The sequence below is a fragment of the Lissotriton vulgaris genome, chromosome 12 (assembly GCF_964263255.1).
Source record: "Lissotriton vulgaris chromosome 12, aLisVul1.2, whole genome shotgun sequence".
NCBI lineage: Eukaryota > Metazoa > Chordata > Amphibia > Caudata > Salamandridae > Lissotriton > Lissotriton vulgaris.
Genome location: NC_141700.1, coordinates 443,343,629 through 443,360,164, shown reverse-complemented (window position 1 = coordinate 443,360,164; position 16,536 = coordinate 443,343,629). Strand labels below are relative to the sequence as shown.

General features: G+C 30.1%; 8 non-coding genes across 8 annotated transcripts; all 8 read left to right on the top strand.

Moving 5' to 3' along the window:
- The first annotated feature begins 1,345 nt into the window (after positions 1–1,345).
- TRNAT-AGU (transfer RNA threonine (anticodon AGU)) lies at positions 1,346–1,419 on the top strand. The gene has a single exon. It is a non-coding gene; the product is annotated as a tRNA-Thr (tRNA).
- A 437-nt stretch (positions 1,420–1,856) lies between these two features.
- TRNAT-CGU (transfer RNA threonine (anticodon CGU)) lies at positions 1,857–1,929 on the top strand. The gene has a single exon. It is a non-coding gene; the product is annotated as a tRNA-Thr (tRNA).
- Positions 1,930–2,365: 436 nt separating this feature from the next.
- Positions 2,366–2,439, top strand: TRNAT-AGU (transfer RNA threonine (anticodon AGU)). Its single transcript has one exon. It is a non-coding gene; the product is annotated as a tRNA-Thr (tRNA).
- A 2,980-nt stretch (positions 2,440–5,419) lies between these two features.
- Positions 5,420–5,493, top strand: TRNAT-AGU (transfer RNA threonine (anticodon AGU)). Its single transcript has one exon. It is a non-coding gene; the product is annotated as a tRNA-Thr (tRNA).
- Positions 5,494–5,929: 436 nt separating this feature from the next.
- On the top strand, positions 5,930–6,002 carry TRNAT-CGU (transfer RNA threonine (anticodon CGU)). Its single transcript has one exon. It is a non-coding gene; the product is annotated as a tRNA-Thr (tRNA).
- A 3,488-nt stretch (positions 6,003–9,490) lies between these two features.
- On the top strand, positions 9,491–9,564 carry TRNAT-AGU (transfer RNA threonine (anticodon AGU)). The gene has a single exon. It is a non-coding gene; the product is annotated as a tRNA-Thr (tRNA).
- Positions 9,565–10,508: 944 nt separating this feature from the next.
- On the top strand, positions 10,509–10,582 carry TRNAT-AGU (transfer RNA threonine (anticodon AGU)). The gene has a single exon. It is a non-coding gene; the product is annotated as a tRNA-Thr (tRNA).
- A 2,982-nt stretch (positions 10,583–13,564) lies between these two features.
- Positions 13,565–13,638, top strand: TRNAT-AGU (transfer RNA threonine (anticodon AGU)). The gene has a single exon. It is a non-coding gene; the product is annotated as a tRNA-Thr (tRNA).
- Positions 13,639–16,536: the final 2,898 nt, after the last annotated feature.

Below are 16,536 nucleotides of genomic sequence, written 5' to 3'. Positions count from 1 at the left end.
AAATAAAATGCTTGGTATTGAGAAGATTTTTGTAGGAATGCATTGACTGAAATAGGGAAAAGGAAATGACAAAGAACAAGATACAGGTGAATGATCACTCTATTGTTGAATTCAACTAATCCATTCTTCAGCAAGGTATATTTTAAAATGATATGAATAGGGTAAGCTTCAAATTAGAGAGGTGTTTTTGAATAAGTGAAGAGTCTTCATTCATCTTAAGTGTTTGAGTAGAGAAGTGTGTGAACTTAGAAAAGAATATGAAAGTGAAAAAGCAATATTCTCTTGAACACCATAAAGAAAAGTGTTTCAAATTTAAGAATCAAGTGAGTGCTGTGGCTTAGCTGGTTAAAGCGCCTGTCTAGTAAACAGGAGATCCTGAGTTCAACTCTCAGCCGTCCCTTGCTTTTCTCATTGTTATATAACAAATCATTTTCATTGGGTCTTATTCCGATACAATTAAAATATAAAAGTCTGATTCATCTTACTGTTGAACAGATCATCTTTATCCTTATAAAAACCCAAGTATTTTCAAGATTATAGAATGAATACTGTTATTGCAAAATGAAAAAAATACATATCTATGAGAAAGACGTAGATGAAATGTCTACCTAGATTTGAGCAATATTATTACCTTCATGAAAAAAAATTGTAAAAAATTCAAGAAATGAAATTGGGTTTTATAAGAGTACCTGTTTATTAAAACATATTAATCCTTGCGTAGTGATTGAGTATCTTTTCGTGTTTAAGATTACAATACATATAAAGAAGAATTTATAGCAGAAAACACATTTTCATCATCAACAATAAATTCTTTATGCATTTTTTACGATTACTGTTGGTGCTGTGGCTTAGGGGTTAAAGCTCCTGTCTCGTAAACAGGAAATCCTGAGTTCAATTCTCAGCAGCATTTAACTGTTTTCTCCATGCTTTCCGAATAATTTTCATCAAACAAGTGTTGAATACAATTTAAGTATAAACATCTGGTTCTATGAACTTTAGAATAAGTTATCTTAAAAATTAAATAAAATGCTTGGTATTGTGAAGATTTTTGTAGGAATGCATTGACTGAAATAGGGAAAAGAAAATGACAAAGAACAAGATAGAGGTGAATGATCACTCTATTGGGGAATTCAACTAATCCATTCTTCAGCAAGGTATATTTTAAAATGATATGAATAGGGTAAACTTCAAATTAGAGAGGTGTTTTTGAATAAGTGAAGAGTCTTCATTCATCTTAAGTGTTTGAGTAGAGAAGTGTGTGAACTTAGAAAAGAATATGAAAGTGAAAAAGCAATATTCTCTTGAACACCATAAAGAAAAGTGTTTCAAATTTAAGAATCAAGTGGGTCCTGTGGCTTAGCTGGTTAAAGCGCCTGTCTAGTAAACAGGAGATCCTGAGTTCAAATCTCAGCAGCGCCTTGCTTTTCTCATTGTTATATAACAAATCATTTTCATTAGGTCTTATTCCGATACAATTAAAATATAAAAGTCTGATTCATCTTACTGTTGAACAGATCATCTTTAACCTTATAAAAACCCAAGTATTTTCAAGATTATAGAATGAATACTGTTATTTCCAAATTAAAAAAATACATATCTATGAGAAAGACGTAGATGAAATGTCTACCTAGATTGGAGCAATATTATTACCTTCATGAAAAAAAATTGTAAAGAATTCAAGAAATGAAATTGGGTTTCATAAGAGTACCTGTTTATTAAAACATAATAATACTTTCGTAGTGATTGAGTATGTTTTCGTGTTTAAGATTACAATACATATAAAGAAGAATTTATAGCAGGAAACACATGTTCATCATCAACAATGAATTATTTATGCATTTCTTACTATTAACGTTGGTGCTGTGGCTTAGTGGTTAAAGCTCCTGTCTCGTAAACAGGAAATCCTGAGTTCAAATCTCAGCAGCATTTAAATGTTTTCTCCATGCTTTCCAAATAATTTTCATCAAACAAGTGTTGAATACAGTTTAAGTATAAACATCTGGTTCTATGAACTTTCGAATAAGTTATCTTAAAAATTAAATAAAATGCTTGGTATTGAGAAGATTTTTGTAGGAATGCATTGACTGAAATAGGGAAAAGAAAATGACAAAGAACAAGATACAGGTGAATGATCACTCTATTGTTGAATTCAACTAATCCATTCTTCAGCAAGGTATATTTTAAAATGATATGAATAGGGTAAGCTTCAAATTAGAGAGGTGTTTTTGAATAAGTGAAGAGTCTTCATTCATCTTAAGTGTTTGAGTAGAGAAGTGTGTGAACTTAGAAAAGAATATGAAAGTGAAAAAGCAATATTCTCTTGAACACCATAAAGAAAAGTCTTTCAAAAATTAAGAATCAAGTGGGTGCTGTGGCTTAGCTGGTTAAAGCGCCTGTCTAGTAAACAGGAGATCCTGAGTTCAACTCTCAGCAGTGCCTTGCTTTTCTCATTGTTATATAACAAATCATTTTCATTAGGTTTTATTCCGATTCAATTAACATATAAAAGTCTGATTCATCTTACTGTTGAAAAGATCATTTTAAACCTTATAAAAACCCAAGTATTTTCAAGATTATAGAATGAATACTGTTATTGCAAAATGAAAAACATATATATCTATGAGAACGACGTAGATGAAATTTCTACCTAGATTTGAGCAATATTAATACCTTCATGAAAAAAATTGTAAAGAATTCAAGAAATGAAATTGAGTTTTATAAGAGTACCTGTTTATTAAAACATATGAATCCTTGCGTAGTGATTGAGTATCTTTTCGTGTTTAAGATTACAATACATATAAAGAAGAATTTATAGCAGAAAACACATTTTCATCATCAACAATAAATTATTTATGCATTTTAGACTGTTACCGTTGGTGCTGTGGCTTAGTGGTTAAAGCTCCTATCTCGTAAACAGGAAATCCTGAGTTCAAATCTCAGCAGCATTTAACTGTTTTCTTCATGCTTTCCGAATAATTTTCATCAAACAAGTGTTGAATACAATTTAAGTATAAACAACTGGTTCTATGAACTTTAGAATAAGTTATCTTAAAAATTAAATAACATACTTGGTATTGTGAAGATTTTTGTAGAAATGCATTGATTGAAATAGGGAAAAGAAAATGACAAAGAACAAGATAGAGGTGAATGATCACTCTATTGTTGAATTCAACTAATCCATTCTTCAGCAAGGTATATTTTAAAATGATATGAATAGGGTAAACTTCAAATTAGAGAGGTGTTTTTGGATAAGTGAAGAGTCTTCATTCATCTTAAGTTCATGAGTAGAGAAGTGTGTGAACTTAGAAGAGAATATGAAAGTGAAAAAGCCATATTCTCTTGAACACCATAAAGAAAAGTGTTTCAAAATTAAGAATCAAGTGGGTGCTGTGGCTTAGCTGGTTAAAGTGCACGTTTAGTAAAAAGGAGATCCTGAGTTCAACTCTCAGCAGCGCCTTGCTTTTCTCATTGTTATATAACAAATCATTTTCATTAGGTCTTATTCCAATACAATTAAAATATAAAAGTCTGATTCATCTTACTGTTGAACAGATCATCTTAAACCTTATAAAAACCCAAGTATTTTCAGGATTATAGAATGAATACTGTTATTGCAAAATAAAAAAATACATATCTATGAGAAAGACGTAGATGAAATTTCTACCTAGATTTGAGCAATATTAATACCTTCATGAAAAAAATTGTAAAGAATTCAAGAAATGAAATTAGGTTTTATAAGAGTACCTGTTTATTAAAACATATTAATCCTTGCGTAGTGATTGAGTATCTTTTCGTGTTTAAGATTACAATACATATAAAGAAGAATTTATAGCAGAAAACACATTTTCATCATCAACAATGAATTATTTATGCATTTTTTACTTTTAACGTTGGTGCTGTGGCTTAGTGGTTAAAGCGCCTGTCTCATAATCAGGAAATCATGAGTTAGAATCTCAGCATCACCTAACTGTTTTCTCCATGCTTTCCGAATAATTTACATCAAACAAGTGTTGAATACAATTTAAGAATAAACATCTGGTTCTATGAACTTTAGAATAAGTTATCTTAAAAATTAAATAAAATGCTTGGTATTGAGAAGATTTTTGTAGGAATGCATTGACTGAAATAGGGAAAAGAAAATGACAAAGAACAAGATACAGGTGAATGATCACTCTATTGTTGAATTCAACTAATCCATTCTTCAGCAAGGTATATTTTAAAATGATATGAATAGGGTAAGCTTCAAATTAGAGAGGTGTTTTTGAATAAGTGAAGAGTCTTCATTCATCTTAAGTGTTTGAGTAGAGAAGTGTGTGAACTTAGAAAAGAATATGAAAGTGAAAAAGCAATATTCTCTTGAACACCATAAAGAAAAGTGTTTCAAATTTAAGAATCAAGTGGGTGCTGTGGCTAAGCTGGTTAAAGCGCCTGTCTAGTAAACAGGAGATTCTGAGTTCAACTCTCAGCCGTGCCTTGCTTTTCCCATTGTTATATAACAAATCATTTTCATTGGGTCTTATTCCGATACAATTAAAATATAAAAGTCTGATTCATCTTACTGTTGAACAGATCATCTTTATCCTTATAAAAACCCAAGTATTTTCAAGATTATAGAATGAATACTGTTATTGCAAAATGAAAAAAATACATATCTATGAGAAAGACGTAGATGAAATGTCTACCTAGATTTGAGCAATATTATTACCTTCATGAAAAAAAATTGTAAAAAATTCAAGAAATGAAATTGGGTTTTATAAGAGTACCTGTTTATTAAAACATATTAATCCTTGCGTAGTGATTGAGTATCTTTTCGTGTTTAAGATTACAATACATATAAAGAAGAATTTATAGCAGAAAACACATTTTCATCATCAACAATAAATTCTTTATGCATTTTTTACTATTACTGTTGGTGCTGTGGCTTAGGGGTTAAAGCTCCTGTCTCGTGAACAGGAAATCCAGAGTTCAATTCTCAGCAGCATTTAACTGTTTTCTCCATGCTTTCCGAATAATTTTCATCAAACAAGTGTTGAATACAATTTAAATATAAACATCTGGTTCTATGAACTTTAGAATAAGTTATCTTAAAAATTAAATAAAATGCTTGGTATTGTGAAGATTTTTGTAGGAATGCATTGACTGAAATAGGGAAAAGAAAATGACAAAGAACAAGATAGAGGTGAATGATCACTCTATTGTGGAATTCAACTAATCCATTCTTTAGCAAGGTATATTTTAAAATGATATGAATAGGGTAAACTTCAAATTAGAGAGGTGTTTTTGAATAAGTGAAGAGTCTTCATTCATCTTAAGTGTTTGAGTAGAGAAGTGTGTGAACTTAGAAAAGAATATGAAAGTGAAAAAGCAATATTCTCTTGAACAGCATAAAGAAAAGTGTTTCAAATTTAAGAATCAAGTGGGTGCTGTGGCTAAGCTGGTTAAAGCGCCTGTCTAGTAAACAGGAGATCCTGAGTTCAACTCTCAGCAGTGCCTTGCTTTTCTCATTGTTATATAACAAATCATTTTCATTAGGTCTTATTCCGATACAATTAAAATATAAAAGTCTGATTCATCTTACTGTTTAACAGATCATCTTTAACCTTATAAAAACCCAAGTATTTTCAAGATTATAGAATGAATACTGGTATTGCAAAATGAAAAAAATACATATCTATGAGAAAGACGTAGATGAAATGTCTTCCTAGATTGGAGCAATATTATTACCTTCATGAAAAAAATTGTAAAGAATTCAAGAAATTAAATTGGGTTTTATAAGAGTACCTGTTTATTAAAACATATTAATCCTTGCGTAGTGATTGAGTATCTTTTCGTGTTTAAGATTACAATACATATAAAGAAGAATTTATAGCAGAAAACACATTTTCATCATCAACAATAAATTATTTATGCATTTTTTACTATTACCGTTGGTGCTGTGGCTTAGTGGTTAAAGCTCCTGTCTCGTAAACAGGAAATCCTGAGTTCAAATCTCAGCAGCATTTAACTGTTTTCTCCATGCTTTCCGAGTAATTTTCATCAAACAAGTGTTGAATACAATTTAAGTATAAACATCTGGTTCTATGAACTTTAGAATGTTATCCTAAAAATTAAATAAAACACTTGGTATTGTGAAGATTTTTGTAGGAATGCATTGATTGAAATAGGGAAAAGAAAATCACAAAGAACAAGATACAGGTGAATGATCACTCTATTGTTGAATTCAACTAATCCATTCTTCAGCAAGGTATATTTTAAAATGATATGAATAGGGTAAACTTCAAATTAGAGAGGTGTTTTTGAATAAGTGAAGAGTCTTCATTCATCTTAAGTTTATGAGTAGAGAAGTGTGTGAACTTAGAAAAGACTATGAAAGTGAAAAAGCAATATTCTCTTGAACAGCATAAAGAAAAGTGTTTCAAAATTAAGAGTCAAGTGGGTGCTGTGGCTTAGCTGGTTAAAGCGCCTGTTTAGTAAAAAGGAGAGCCTGAGTTCAACTCTCAGCAGTGCCTTGCTTTTCTCATTGTTATATAACAAATCATTTTCATTAGGTCTTATTCCGATACAATTAAAATATAAAAGTCTGATTCATCTTACTGTTGAACAGATCAACTTTAACCTTATAAAAACCCAAGTATTTTCAAGATTATAGAATGAATACTGTTATTGCAAAATGAAAAAAATACATATCTATGAGAAAGACGTAGATGAAATGTCTACCTAGATTGGAGCAATATTATTACCTTCATGAAAAAAAATTGTAAAGAATTCAAGAAATGAAAGTGGGTTTTATAAGAGTACCTGTTTATTAAAACATATGAATCCTTGCGTAGTGATTGAGTATCTTTTCGTGTTTAAGATTACAATACATATAAAGAAGAATTTATAGCAGAAAACACATTTTCATCATCAACAATAAATTATTTATGCATTTTTGACTGTTACCGTTGGTGCTGTGGCTGAGTGGTTAAAGCTCCTATCTCGTAAACAGGAAATCCTGAGTTCAAATCTCAGCAGCATTTAACTGTTTTCTTCATGCTTTCCGAATAATTTTCATCAAACAAGTGTTGAATACAATTTAAGTATAAACAACTGGTTCTATGAACTTTAGAATAAGTTATCTTAAAAATTAAATAAAATACTTGGTATTGTGAAGATTTTTGTAGGAATGCATTGATTGAAATAGGGAAAAGAAAATGACAAAGAACAAGATAGAGGTGAATGATCACTCTATTGTTGAATTCAACTAATCCATTCTTCAGCAAGGTATATTTTAAAATGATATGAATAGGGTAAACTTCAAATTAGAGAGGTGTTTTTGGATAAGTGAAGAGTCTTCATTCATCTTAAGTTCATGAGTAGAGAAGTGTGTGAACTTAGAAGAGAATATGAAAGTGAAAAAGCAATATTCTCTTGAACACCATAAAGAAAAGTGTTTCAAAATTAAGAATCAAGTGGGTGCTGTGGCTTAGCTGGTTAAAGCGCCTGTTTAGTAAAAAGGAGATCCTGAGTTCAACTCTCAGCAGCGCCTTGCTTTTCTCATTGTTATATAACAAATCATTTTCATTAGGTCTTATTCCAATACAATTAAAATATAAAAGTCTGATTCATCTTACTGTTGAACAGATCATCTTAAACCTTATAAAAACCCAAGTATTTTCAGGATTATAGAATGAATACTGTTATTGCAAAATAAAAAAATACATATCTATGAGAAAGACGTAGATGAAATTTCTACCTAGATTTGAGCAATATTAATACCTTCATGAAAAAAATTGTAAAGAATTCAAGAAATGAAATTGGGTTTTATAAGAGTACCTGTTTATTAAAACATATTAATCCTTGCGTAGTGATTGAGTATCTTTTCGTGTTTAAGATTACAATACATATAAAGAAGAATTTATAGCAGAAACACATTTTCATCATCAACAATAAATTATTTATGCATTTTTCACTATTAACGTTGGTGCTGTGGCTTAGTGGTTAAAGTGCCTGTCTCGTAAACAGGAAATCCTGAGTTCAAATTCCAGCAGCACCTAACGGTTTTCTCCATGCTTTCCGAATAATTTTCATCAAACAAGTGTTGAATACAATTTAAGAATAAACATCTGGTTCTATGAACTTTAGAATAAGTTATCTTAAAAATTAAATAAAATGCTTGGTATTGTGAAGATTTTTGTAGGAATGCATTGACTGAAATAGGAAAAAGAAAATGACAAAGAACAAGATAGAGGTGAATGATCACTCTATTGTTGAATTCAACTAATCCATTCTTCAGCAAGGCATATTTTAAAATGATATGAATAGGGTAAACTTCAAATTAGAGAGGTGTTTTTGAAAAAGTGAAGAGTCTTCATTCATCTTAAGTGTTTGAGTAGAGAAGTGTGTGAACTTAGAAAAGAATATGAAAGTGAAAAAGCAATATTCTCTTGAACACCATAAAGAAAAGTCTTTCAAATATTAAGAATCAAGTGGGTGCTGTGGCTTAGCTGGTTAAAGCGCATGTCTAGTAAACAGGAGATCCTGAGTTCAACTCTCAGCAGTGCCTTGCTTTTCTCATTGTTATATAACAAATCATTTTCATTAGGTTTTATTCCGATTCAATTAACATATAAAAGTCTGATTCATCTTACTGTTGAAAAGATCATTTTAAACCTTATAAAAACCCAAGTATTTTCAAGATTATAGAATGAATACTGTTATTGCAAAATGAAAAACATATATATCTATGAGAACGACGTAGATGAAATTTCTACCTAGATTTGAGCAATATTAATACCTTCATGAAAAAAATTGTAAAGAATTCAAGAAATGAAATTGGGTTTTATAAGAGTACCTGTTTATTAAAACATATTAATCCTTGCGTAGTGATTGAGTATCTTTTCGTGTTTAAGATTACAATACATTTAAAGAAGAATTTATAGCAGAAAACACATTTTCATCATCAACAATGAATTATTTATGCATTTTTTACTTTTAACGTTGGTGCTGTGGCTTAGTGGTTAAAGCGCCTGTCTCATAAACAGGAAATCATGAGTTAGAATCTCAGCATCACCTAACTGTTTTCTCCATGCTTTCCGAATAATTTACATCAAACAAGTGTTGAATACAATTTAAGAATAAACATCTGGTTCTATGAACTTTAGAATAAGTTATCTTAAAAATTAAATAAAATGCTTGGTATTGTGAAGATTTTTGTAGGAACGCATTGACTGAAATAGGGAAAAGAAAATGACAAAGAACAAGATAGAGGTGAATGATCACTCTATTGTTCAATTCAACTAATCCATTCTTCAGCAAGGTATATTTTAAAATGATATGAATAGGGTAAACTTCAAATTAGAGAGGTGTTTTTGAATAAGTGAAGAGTCTTCATTCATCTTAAGTGTTTGAGTAGAGAAGTGTGTGAACTTAGAAAAGAATATGAAAGTGAAAAAGCAATATTCTCTTGAACACCATAAAGAAAAGTCTTTCAAAAATTAAGAATCAAGTGGGTGCTGTGGCTTAGCTGGTTAAAGCGACTGTCTAGTAAACAGGAGATCCTGAGTTCAACTCTCAGCAGTGCCTTGCTTTTCTCATTGTTATATAACAAATCATTTTCATTAGGTTTTATTCCGATTCAATTAACATATAAAAGTCTGATTCATCTTACTGTTGAAAAGATCATTTTAAACCTTATAAAAACCCAAGTATTTTCAAGATTATAGAATGAATACTGTTATTGCAAAATGAAAAACATATATATCTATGAGAACGACGTAGATGAAATTTCTACCTAGATTTGAGCAATATTAATACCTTCATGAAAAAAATTGTAAAGAATTCAAGAAATGAAATTGGGTTTTATAAGAGTACCTGTTTATTAAAACATATTAATCCTTGCGTAGTGATTGAGTATCTTTTCGTGTTTAAGATTACAATACATATAAAGAAGAATTTATAGCAGAAAACACATTTTCATCATCAACAATGAATTATTTATGCATTTTTTACTTTTAACGTTGGTGCTGTGGCTTAGTGGTTAAAGCGCCTGTCTCATAAACAGGAAATCATGAGTTAGAATCTCAGCATCACCTAACTGTTTTCTCCATGCTTTCCGAATAATTTTCATCAAACAAGTGTTGAATACAATTTAAGTATAAACATCTGGTTCTATGAACTTTAGAATAAGTTATCTTAAAAATTAAATAAAATGCTTGGTATTGTGAAGATTTTTGTAGGAATGCATTGACTGAAATAGGGAAAAGAAAATGGCAAAGAACAAGATAGAGGTGAATGATCACTCTATTGTGGAATTCAACTAATCCATTCTTCAGCAAGGTATATTTTAAAATGATATGAATAGGGTAAACTTCAAATTAGAGAGGTGTTTTTGAATAAGTGAAGAGTCTTCATTCATCTTGAGTGTTTGAGTAGAGAAGTGTGTGAACTTAGAAAAGAATATGAAAGTGAAAAAGCAATATTCTCTTGAACACCATAAAGAAAAGTGTTTCAAATTTAAGAATCAAGTGGGTCCTGTGGCTTAGCTGGTTAAAGCGCCTGTCTAGTAAACAGGAGATCCTGAGTTCAAATCTCAGCAGCGCCTTGCTTTTCTCATTGTTATATAACAAATCATTTTCATTAGGTCTTATTCCGATACAATTAAAATATAAAAGTCTGATTCATCTTACTGTTGAACAGATCATCTTTAACCTTATAAAAACCCAAGTATTTTCAAGATTATAGAATGAATACTGTTATTGGCAAATGAAAAAAATACATATCTATGAGAAAGACGTAGATGAAATGTCTACCTAGATTGGAGCAATATTATTACCTTCATGAAAAAAAATTGTAAAGAATTCAAGAAATGAAAGTGGGTTTTATAAGAGTTCCTGTTTATTAAAACATATGAATCCTTGCGTAGTGATTGAGTATCTTTTCGTGTTTAAGATTACAATACATATAAAGAAGAATTTATAGCAGAAAACACATTTTCATCATCAACAATAAATTATTTATGCATTTTTGACTGTTACCGTTGGTGCTGTGGCTTAGTGGTTAAAGCTCCTATCTCGTAAACAGGAAATCCTGAGTTCAAATCTCAGCAGCATTTAACTGTTTTCTTCATGCTTTCTGAATAATTTTCATCAAACAAGTGTTGAATACAATTTAAGTATAAACAACTGGTTCTATGAACTTTAGAATAAGTTATCTTAAAAATTAAATAAAATACTTGGTATTGTGAAGATTTTTGTAGGAATGCATTGATTGTAATAGGGAAAAGAAAATGACAAAGAACAAGATAGAGGTGAATGATCACTCTATTGTTGAATTCAACTAACCCATTCTTCAGCAAGGTATATTTTAAAATGATATGAATAGGGTAAACTTCAAATTAGAGAGGTGTTTTTGGATAAGTGAAGAGTCTTCATTCATCTTAAGTTCATGAGTAGAGAAGTGTGTGAACTTAGAAGAGAATATGAAAGTGAAAAAGCCATATTCTCTTGAACACCATAAAGAAAAGTGTTTCAAAATTAAGAATCAAGTGGGTGCTGTGGCTTAGCTGGTTAAAGCGCATGTTTAGTAAAAAGGAGATCCTGAGTTCAACTCTCAGCAGCGCCTTGCTTTTCTCATTGTTATAAAACAAATCATTTTCATTAGGTCTTATTCCAATACAATTAAAATATAAAAGTCTGATTCATCTTACTGTTGAACAGATCATCTTAAACCTTATAAAAACCCAAGTATTTTCAGGATTATAGAATGAATACTGTTATTGCAAAATAAAAAAATACATATCTATGAGAAAGACGTAGATGAAATTTCAACCTAGATTTGAGCAATATTAATACCTTCATGAAAAAAAATTGTAAAGAATTCAAGAAATGAAATTGGGTTTTATAAGAGTACCTGTTTATTAAAACATATTAATCCTTGCGTAGTGATTGAGTATCTTTTCGTGTTTAAGATTACAATACATATAAAGAAGAATTTATAGCAGAAACACATTTTCATCATCAACAATAAATTATTTATGCATTTTTCACTATTAACGTTGGTGCTGTGGCTTAGTGGTTAAAGTGCCTGTCTCGTAAACAGGAAATCCTGAGTTCAAATTCCAGCAGCACCAAACGGTTTTCTCCATGCTTTCCGAATAATTTTCATCAAACAAGTGTTGAATACAATTTAAGAATAAACATCTGGTTCTATGAACTTTAGAATAAGTTATCTTAAAAATTAAATAAAATGCTTGGTATTGTGAAGATTTTTGTAGGAATGCATTGACTGAAATAGGAAAAAGAAAATGACAAAGAACAAGATAGAGGTGAATGATCACTCTATTGTTGAATTCAACTAATCCATTCTTCAGCAAGGCATATTTTAAAATGATATGAATAGGGTAAACTTCAAATTAGAGATGTGTTTTTGAAAAAGTGAAGAGTCTTCATTCATCTTAAGTGTTTGAGTAGAGAAGTGTGTGAACTTAGAAAAGAATATGAAAGTGAAAAAGCAATATTCTCCTGAACACCTTAAAGAAAAGTGTTTCAAAATAAAGAATCAAGTGGGTGCTGTGGCTTAGCTGGTTATAGCACCTGTTTAGTAAAAAGGAGATTCTGAGTTCAAATCTCAGCAGCGCCTTGCTTTTCTCATTGTTATATAACAAATCATTTTCATTAGGTCTTATTCCGATACAATTAAAATATAAAAGTCTGATTCATCTTACTGTTGAACAGATCATCTTAAACCTTATGAAAACACAACTATTTTCAAGATTATAGAATGAATACTGTTATTGCCAAATGAAAAAAACTACATATCTATGAGAAAGACGTAGATGAAATTTCTACCTAGATTTGAGCAATATTAATACCTTCATGATTTTTTTTGTAAAGAATTCAAGAAATGATATTGGGTTTTATAAGAGTACCTGTTTATTAAAACATATTAATACTTGCGTAGTGATTGAGTATGTTTTCGTGTTTAAGATTGCAATACATATAAAGAAGAATTTATAGCAGGAAACACATTTTCATCATCAACAATGAATTATTTATGCCTTTCTTATTATTAATGTTGGTGCTGTGGCTTAGTGGTTAAAGCGCCTGTCTCGTAAACAAGAAATCCTGATTTCAAAGCTCAGCAGCATTTAACTGTTTTCTCCATGCTTTCCAAATAATTTTCATCAAACAAGTGTTGAATACAGTTTAAGTATAAACATCTGGTTCTATGAACTTTCGAATAAGTTATCTTAAAAATTAAATAAAATGCTTGGTATTGAGAAGATTTTTGTAGGAATGCATTGACTGAAATAGGGAAAAGAAAATGACAAAGAACAAGATACAGGTGAATGATCACTCTATTGTTGAATTCAACTAATCCATTCTTCAGCAAGGTATATTTTAAAATGATATGAATAGGGTAAGCTTCAAATTAGAGAGGTGTTTTTGAATAAGTGAAGAGTCTTCATTCATCTTAAGTGTTTGAGTAGAGAAGTGTGTGAACTTAGAAAAGAATATGAAAGTGAAAAAGCAATATTCTCTTGAACACCATAAAGAAAAGTCTTTCAAAAATTAAGAATCAAGTGGGTGCTGTGGCTTAGCTGGTTAAAGCGCCTGTCTAGTAAACAGGAGATCCTGAGTTCAACTCTCAGCAGTGCCTTGCTTTTCTCATTGTTATATAACAAATCATTTTCATTAGGTTTTATTCCGATTCAATTAACATATAAAAGTCTGATTCATCTTACTGTTGAAAAGATCATTTTAAACCTTATAAAAACCCAAGTATTTTCAAGATTATAGAATGAATACTGTTATTGCAAAATGAAAAACATATATATCTATGAGAACGACGTAGATGAAATTTCTACCTAGATTTGAGCAATATTAATACCTTCATGAAAAAAATTGTAAAGAATTCAAGAAATGAAATTGGGTTTTATAAGAGTACCTGTTTATTAAAACATATGAATCCTTGCGTAGTGATTGAGTATCTTTTCGTGTTTAAGATTACAATACATATAAAGAAGAATTTATAGCAGAAAACACATTTTCATCATCAACAATAAATTATTTATGCATTTTTGACTGTTACCGTTGGTGCTGTGGCTTAGTGGTTAAAGCTCCTATCTCGTAAACAGGAAATCCTGAGTTCAAATCTCAGCAGCATTTAACTGTTTTCTTCATGCTTTCCGAATAATTTTCATCAAACAAGTGTTGAATACAATTTAAGTATAAACAACTGGTTCTATGAACTTTAGAATAAGTTATCTTAAAAATTAAATAACATACTTGGTATTGTGAAGATTTTTGTAGAAATGCATTGATTGAAATAGGGAAAAGAAAATGACAAAGAACAAGATAGAGGTGAATGATCACTCTATTGTTGAATTCAACTAATCCATTCTTCAGCAAGGTATATTTTAAAATGATATGAATAGGGTAAACTTCAAATTAGAGAGGTGTTTTTGGATAAGTGAAGAGTCTTCATTCATCTTAAGTTCATGAGTAGAGAAGTGTGTGAACTTAGAAGAGAATATGAAAGTGAAAAAGCCATATTCTCTTGAACACCATAAAGAAAAGTGTTTCAAAATTAAGAATCAAGTGGGTGCTGTGGCTTAGCTGGTTAAAGTGCACGTTTAGTAAAAAGGAGATCCTGAGTTCAACTCTCAGCAGCGCCTTGCTTTTCTCATTGTTATATAACAAATCATTTTCATTAGGTCTTATTCCAATACAATTAAAATATAAAAGTCTGATTCATCTTACTGTTGAACAGATCATCTTAAACCTTATAAAAACCCAAGTATTTTCAGGATTATAGAATGAATACTGTTATTGCAAAATAAAAAAATACATATCTATGAGAAAGACGTAGATGAAATTTCTACCTAGATTTGAGCAATATTAATACCTTCATGAAAAAAATTGTAAAGAATTCAAGAAATGAAATTAGGTTTTATAAGAGTACCTGTTTATTAAAACATATTAATCCTTGCGTAGTGATTGAGTATCTTTTCGTGTTTAAGATTACAATACATATAAAGAAGAATTTATAGCAGAAAACACATTTTCATCATCAACAATGAATTATTTATGCATTTTTTACTTTTAACGTTGGTGCTGTGGCTTAGTGGTTAAAGCGCCTGTCTCATAATCAGGAAATCATGAGTTAGAATCTCAGCATCACCTAACTGTTTTCTCCATGCTTTCCGAATAATTTACATCAAACAAGTGTTGAATACAATTTAAGAATAAACATCTGGTTCTATGAACTTTAGAATAAGTTATCTTAAAAATTAAATAAAATGCTTGGTATTGAGAAGATTTTTGTAGGAATGCATTGACTGAAATAGGGAAAAGAAAATGACAAAGAACAAGATACAGGTGAATGATCACTCTATTGTTGAATTCAACTAATCCATTCTTCAGCAAGGTATATTTTAAAATGATATGAATAGGGTAAGCTTCAAATTAGAGAGGTGTTTTTGAATAAGTGAAGAGTCTTCATTCATCTTAAGTGTTTGAGTAGAGAAGTGTGTGAACTTAGAAAAGAATATGAAAGTGAAAAAGCAATATTCTCTTGAACACCATAAAGAAAAGTGTTTCAAATTTAAGAATCAAGTGGGTGCTGTGGCTAAGCTGGTTAAAGCGCCTGTCTAGTAAACAGGAGATTCTGAGTTCAACTCTCAGCCGTGCCTTGCTTTTCCCATTGTTATATAACAAATCATTTTCATTGGGTCTTATTCCGATACAATTAAAATATAAAAGTCTGATTCATCTTACTGTTGAACAGATCATCTTTATCCTTATAAAAACCCAAGTATTTTCAAGATTATAGAATGAATACTGTTATTGCAAAATGAAAAAAATACATATCTATGAGAAAGACGTAGATGAAATGTCTACCTAGATTTGAGCAATATTATTACCTTCATGAAAAAAAATTGTAAAAAATTCAAGAAATGAAATTGGGTTTTATAAGAGTACCTGTTTATTAAAACATATTAATCCTTGCGTAGTGATTGAGTATCTTTTCGTGTTTAAGATTACAATACATATAAAGAAGAATTTATAGCAGAAAACACATTTTCATCATCAACAATAAATTCTTTATGCATTTTTTACTATTACTGTTGGTGCTGTGGCTTAGGGGTTAAAGCTCCTGTCTCGTGAACAGGAAATCCAGAGTTCAATTCTCAGCAGCATTTAACTGTTTTCTCCATGCTTTCCGAATAATTTTCATCAAACAAGTGTTGAATACAATTTAAATATAAACATCTGGTTCTATGAACTTTAGAATAAGTTATCTTAAAAATTAAATAAAATGCTTGGTATTGTGAAGATTTTTGTAGGAATGCATTGACTGAAATAGGGAAAAGAAAATGACAAAGAACAAGATAGAGGTGAATGATCACTCTATTGTGGAATTCAACTAATCCATTCTTTAGCAAGGTATATTTTAAAATGATATGAATAGGGTAAACTTCAAATTAGAGAGGTGTTTTTGAATAAGTGAAGAGTCTTCATTCATCTTAAGTGTTTGAGTAGAGAAGTGTGTGAA